Source organism: Coregonus clupeaformis, unplaced genomic scaffold, assembly GCF_020615455.1.
Source record: "Coregonus clupeaformis isolate EN_2021a unplaced genomic scaffold, ASM2061545v1 scaf2964, whole genome shotgun sequence".
Taxonomy (NCBI): Eukaryota; Metazoa; Chordata; class Actinopteri; order Salmoniformes; family Salmonidae; genus Coregonus; species Coregonus clupeaformis.
The window spans coordinates 1-6,712 of record NW_025536418.1 but is presented as its reverse complement, the minus strand read 5'-3'; the positions used below and the strand labels follow the sequence as shown (position 1 = coordinate 6,712).

General features: G+C 43.5%; 2 long non-coding RNA genes across 2 annotated transcripts; both read right to left on the bottom strand.

Moving 5' to 3' along the window:
* Window positions 1–4,426: 4,426 nt before the first annotated feature.
* Window positions 4,427–4,846, bottom strand: LOC123481228. The gene is made up of 3 exons (XR_006660526.1): window positions 4,733–4,846; window positions 4,551–4,637; window positions 4,427–4,448 (listed from the first exon to the last, which is right to left on the bottom strand). It is a non-coding gene; the product is annotated as an uncharacterized LOC123481228 (long non-coding RNA).
* A 277-nt stretch (window positions 4,847–5,123) lies between these two features.
* LOC121565118 lies at window positions 5,124–6,253 on the bottom strand. The gene is made up of 3 exons (XR_006660527.1): window positions 6,199–6,253; window positions 6,037–6,092; window positions 5,124–5,196 (listed from the first exon to the last, which is right to left on the bottom strand). It is a non-coding gene; the product is annotated as an uncharacterized LOC121565118 (long non-coding RNA).
* Between the last annotated feature and the right edge of the window lie 459 nt (window positions 6,254–6,712).

The following is a 6,712-nucleotide window of genomic DNA, read 5'->3' as shown; positions in this document are numbered from 1 at the left end:
GTGGGGGAAGAAGAGAGGCAGCGTAAAAGACTAGCAGAATGGTTGATGTACAGTAGCCTACTGACAAGGACCATCTATTCAAAACCTGCTGAGTTTCCCCCAGTAAATCTGCTCTAGTTGGAACAAGCTTAATCCCAGTATCTCAAACTTCAAGATCCTAAGAGGAACTTTCCTTTCATCATTTCAACTAAAATCCAAAGTACACAATTTATTTTGATTATGCTTAGAAAGAACTGAACAAAATGTAACATTCCTACTCTAAGTTAATATATTTTAAATCTCAATGAAACCTTCAAGACATTACCAAATACCAGTCTAAAGAGAGCAGTAATTGCAAGCCGGGTTGTCTTTGAGGGAGGTCTTAATAAAATAGAAGCTTACCAGCGATAATGTCATCCATTTGCTCCAAGGCTGCCTCCAGCATGTGGCTGTCATCTGACGCCATGGCAACGGGCTACTTCATACACTGTTACTCACCGGATCACCATGCACCGATAGGAGAAATTGAAATAGAGAAAGCGAGAGAGAGGGAGAGGGATGGAGGGAGTGATAGTAGAGCCGGAGAGAGAGACAGAGAGGAGCAGAAGGGAGGGGAGTAAGAGATGGGGACAGTTTTCAATCATGTCAGACAGATTATAATCAGCATTCAGTTGACTGGAGCTTTAGGGAGTACTCTTTGCCTCTTAGATCTATTTACAGCAAAACAACAACAGCTGCCCCAGCCCTTTTTCCCATATACATATCCTCCATGTATGTGGCTTTTTGGCTTTAAATGTTCCTCTCATTTTGCGGCGGAGTTCTTGCCATTGTCAGCAGTCCTATCCACTTGGGATGGGAGCGCAACCTTGGCATTGTTTGGGTTTGTGTTTTTCTTCAAGTACTCCATTTGTCTCCCCTTTATTTCTTTAAGATGTTCTCGTTAACTTCATTCACAGGTTCGGAAGGTAACTGAACTAAATGACTATCGCCCCCGTAGCACTCACTTCTGTCATCATGAAGTGCTTTGAAAGGCTAGTTAAGGACCATATCACCTCCACCTTACCCGACACCTGAGACCCACTTCAATCTGCATACCGCCCCAACAGATCCACAGATGACGCAATCACCATAGCACTGTACACTGCCTATCACTGCCTGGTACAACAACTGCACCGTCCGCAACCGCAGCTCCAGAGGGTGGTGCGGTCAGCCCAACGCATCCCTGGGGGCACAATGCCTGCCCTTCAAGACATCTACAGCACCCGGTGTCACAGGAAGGCCAAGAAGATCATCAAGGACCTCAGCCACCCGAGCCACGGCCTGTTCACCCTGCTACCATCTAGAAGGCGGAGACAGGTGCATAAAAGCTGGAACCGAGAGACTGAAAAACAGCTTCTATATCCAGGCCATCAGACTGTTAAATAGTCACCACTAGCTGGCTTCCGCCCAGTACCCTGCCCTGAACCTTACTCACTGTTACTAGCCGGCTACCACCCAGTACTCTACCCTACACCTTAGAGACTTATATTCCAGACTTGCTCGTTCTAATATTTATACATTTCTTAATTCCTTTCTTTATATTTTGGGGATTTGCGTGTATTGTTTTGTATTATTAGGTATTACTGCATGTTGGAGCTAGGAACATAAGCATTTTGCTATAACATCTGCAAAATATGTGTACGTGACCAATAAAATGTGATTTGCTTTTATTTGGAATATTATCTTGTGTTTTTTTCTTTTTTCATGGCTGGTATGATTTTTATGGCTGTTATTTTGCCCTCAGGGTGAGAATACAGAAGTTATAAAATACTGTCTTACTGGAAACAAGGTTGAATCAGTATAAAGATGGTACTGACCAGCAGGACCCAGTCACAATCATTTCTGTATATCATCCACAGTTTACCTAATGTCACTGTCAATCAGACAGTTAGACACAATACAGTATACCATGCTTTTTAGAGCTGTCAGTCTTGGCTGCACTAGGGTAGCACCAGCACGGCATTATTTGGAGGACACATAAGACCCTTGTACTGACAGATGGACATACAATAGTAGAACAGGATGACAGACAGTTGCATACCAATAACCAATGCAAACATGGACCAGTGGCTGTCATAACAAAGTCCAAATGAAAACCCTGTGGATGCTGCAGACAGTGGTGTCAGTCATCACCTCTGTCACTACACCCTGTTTCGGGCTATTTACTGTGCAATTACACGCACACGCGTACACACACAAACCTACACACAGGAAAATCTATATAAACCTTTAAACCTAATGCACATTGATACATTCTATTACATAATCTGTTCACGATGTAATGGTATGATCCTATTATTTGGTCTACATACAGTATGTTGTAATAGCATTCCCCACTCTGTCACAGAGTAAAATCCACTACTAACAGTGGGCTACTATAAGCTAAATAAACACATATGTTTGCCAATGTGTTGTAATCACACACACCCAAGGGTCGATAGGTAGACTACTTACTGGATCACAGATAAGGTTGTCATTTCATAGCACTCTGGCTCCATAGTGGCAGATGCAATCACTAGAGGAGTGATAAACTACCAACTGAACTGCACCACAACAAAACTAATCTATCAGATTAGTCAGATTATATTAAACCCTTGACCAGAATCATAGTACTGCATCATCCTACCACCCCTATCTTGTAGTTATTCCAAGGTCTTTGGTACACAAAAAGGTGCTATTTAGAACCTAAAAGGGTTATTTGGCTGTCCCCATAGGATAACCCTTTCAAGAACCCTTTTTGGTTCCAATTAGAACCTTTTTGGTTCCAGGTAAAACTATTTTGGGTTCCATGCTGAACCCTTTCCACAGACGGTTCTACATAGAACCCAAAAGGGTTCTACCGGGAAACAAAAATGGTTCTATCTGGAACTCAAAAAGGGTTCTCCTATGGGGACAGCCGAAGAACCCTTTTTTGAACCCTTTTTTCTGAGAGTGTATAATGACATCCACTCTGAACAGTGTGACTTGTAGCCCTATTTTAGTCACAGACAGTCGGGGTTGTTTGCAAAATAAATGCTTTTATTTCTGGCCAGGGAATTACAAAGCATGTTAATGATATGGTGCATGCACTGTGTTTGCTCCCACAAACCTCTGTACCGGTCAACACAATTCAAGAGGAAAGAAACAACCTTCTGGATCTACAGTGAAAAACATAGCTCAGATAGCTGTTATAGTGGGGAATAAGGCATTATAAAATTATTCTACAGTTGGAGTATTTGAGATATTATCTACACACCCTCCCCTACCACCTGCTCTAGCCCTTACCTATCCTCTCTCCTGCCCCCTAGGCTCGACAAAACATACCTTCTAATGTTACATCTAGTACAGGTTTTGAATTGAATCCCATTCCATACACTGTAACCATTAATCTGTCTTCTGTATTGACAGAAATGCATCATTTCTACTTGATTCGACCTACATTGACATATGACGTTGGGAGAATGTTCACTCACCGTGTTATTGCCCCATGGGTAGCATCTGTTGGTGGGCAGGATGGCCTAGTAACAGTATTATAATGTACATTTAGCCAAGCGGGCTGCTACAAATAATGTTACATTACACACTATCGCAACATACTGTATATGTGGATCTGTTCATCTTGTGTAGTGTAATGTGTTCACATCACCCAATTTCAATTGTATTGTGTTGCAGATTCATTTGCAATGAGCGTTTATATTCCACTGTTTCACCTATTATTTAATTACTAGTGTGTGTTCTTTTGACAGTGTAGCCGCAAATCAGTAGGACAGTAGACTTACAGCTTTTTTCAATGCTCTGACATCCTATCAGCAGAGACGGTAGAGAAAGCGAAACATCTCACAGGATAATTGTTTTCTGATTGGGCGTGGCAGGGTGGGGTGAGCGGGGATGAAGGGGGAGTAAGTAGACCAGAGCCAGCTGTTATCGGGCAGTTTCCCATTGAAAAGAAATGGTCAACGCCCACTTACACAGACAGAAACCTTGACCTTTAAAAAAAAATGGTAAACAGCCTTTATGCACCATCTTCAATCCTACTGGACGGATTTCTCCATAGAGGTGTCTGTTAGGATTGGAGATCAAATCTTCAGCAGAGTCATCCTTCACATCCTCATCAGTAGCGATCATGTCCTTAGTGCTCTCAGGGGTCAGTGCCATGTCAGGAGTGGAGTTCTGGGTGCTTGAGTCTGATGTGTGAACCTCTGTCATGGTCTCTGATGACTGGGTGGTCACCATGGAGATCTGTCTCTGAGAGGTGGCAGTGGTCTGTGTGTCTGTGTTCATATCTGTTGTCTGTGTTTCTGTCTGCGCCTGTGTCCGAAGTGTTGGTAGTGGATGGCTTTCTCTCTGTCCTAGTTGCCACAGACGAGGTGGTCATAGGGACTCCAGGTAGCTGCCACTCCAGCGGGAGGATGGCCAGGTTCCTAGCCTGGGGAGAACTGGGAGAGGGAGCTCTACCCGGAGGAAGAGGGGGGTTAGGTTGAGGTCAGAGGAGAACTGCCTGAATGTGTGAATCTCTGAATGTCTGTATAGTAAGTCAGGTTTCAGTAACTTACGTGGGCACGTGGTAGAGTCGGAGAGTCAGGTCTTATGTATATTTCCTCCACATGGGTCTTCACTTGCCGGGGTGTCCTTTGATTTGCCTGCATAAGACAATTGCAATACCCAATGATAAAACATTATGGGAAATATATTTTGCTCTCGATAAAATATGATACAGCATATTTGCTTGTCTCACAGAGTTCGGTCTTTGTCCCAAATGAGTTCCCTTGTCTGTTTCTGGTGTTGTACTTCTGGGTTTGTGGTCTTGAGATGATTTCAATAGCTGGACTTCAGTCCAGTCTTTCTCCCTCCCTACCTTTCCATTACTCTTGTCCTTGACCTTTTGGTTGTAACATCTCCTCCAGACCAGTCTGAGCCTGTTTAGACATTTTGATTTTGAAGACACATCTTTCCAAGTGGAGCAATATCATTCTATATCTAATCAACATACAACCCATAACACTCACCAGTATCAGATGCAGTATCTTCGTCCTGGTCCTTTTTACTCTGTCTGTACTGGAGAGGCACGAGTTTTCTTCAGCTTGACTTTCCCTCCACAGCAGAAGAGGGAGTGAACAGCTGCAGGGCCGCCACAGCTGGATAGATGCTCTGCTTCTTCTCTTTCTACTTGGTCTCCTTTGCTTTCTCCACAGGGGAGACCTCAGGGTCAAATCAGTACATCAGTTAGAAATCTACTGATATTTCAAACTACAATATAAATAGCCAATGAGCTCTAGTGTGTTTCCATGGCAAAATGTTACCCAATAATAACTAGGGTTAGTGCTAACCGAGATCCTTGAGACATCCCTACCCTAAACCCTAACCTTACCCCTAACTCTAACCTTAACCATTTCAATTTCAATGGGGGTAAGGTCAGAGTTGGGACGTTCCATGGATTCCGTTAAGACTTTTAACTAGTAGGGCCTACCCCATCCGAAGGGGCATTGTGACATTATCACATTTGTCAAGCAGTATCAAATTCAACACAATATACTGTGTTTTCCTTATTGTGGTCTTATCAATTATCAAATGCATTGGCAAATCCTCATTGATAAGCAGGTTTGGATGTCTTATCGAGTTAGATCTTTGTTTATTGTCTTTTTCTGTTTCCCAGTGTCGTTTCTGCGTTTGTGGTCCTTAGATTTACATTTTAGTCATTTAGCAGATGCTCTTATCCAGAGAGCGACTTACAGTTAGTGAATACATATATTATTAATTTTTTTATACTGGCCCCCGTGGGAATCGAACCCCACAACCCTGGCGTTGCAAACGCCATGCTCTATCAACTGAGCTACATCCCTGCCAGCCATTCCCTCCCCTACCCTGGACGACTCTGGGCCATTCGCCGCCCATGAGTCTCCCGGTCGCGACGGCTGCGACAGAGCCTGGATTCGAACCAGGATCTCTAGTGGCACAGTTAGCACTGCGATGCAGTGCCTTAGACCACTGCGCCACTCAGGAGATTTCCTAAACTTCAATCCAAACTTTCTCGCTCCGAACCTTTCGTTTACTCTTGTGCTTGATCCTTTTCACATCACCTTCAGAATAGTCAGAGCCTGTAAGTGAAACATTTCCAAGACACATTATGTTTTTTTTCCAAGTGAAGCCTAAATAATTGTACTATGTAGCAGCACTAGTCAATAGGCACCTCCTCACACTCACCAGTATCAGAGTCATTATTGTTGTTCGTATCGTGTATTGTTGTTGCCTTTCTCCCTCACCACTCTGGGAGGGATCAAATGGTGTCTTCATCATCCTGACGCAGCTCAGCAGTGTACACAGCTGAAGAAAGGTCAGGGCTGGAGGGATGCTCTTCTTCTTGGGTTTATTTTTATGTTTATGGGTCTCCTTTCGTTGCTCCCAAGGAGAGACCAGAGTGACAGGGTCACTATGTGTCTGACCCATAACACGCTAGGGTAGTGTACTGTTGTAATCAATCAAATCAGTTATAGGTTGAGAGATGTAGCTAACACGCTCTACCTGAGCTTGTCTAACAATTTTAATGTGGTCTGGGATTATGTTAGAAGTGTGTTTCCGTGGCAACATGTTACCTCATAATGTTCCCTAGTGCTCCATCCCTGGTAAAGTGGCATTGTGACATCATCAAGTTATTTACCTATCCACATATCCACCCAGAACACTGGAGCAGCCTATTACTATAGACCTAGTCATTTCT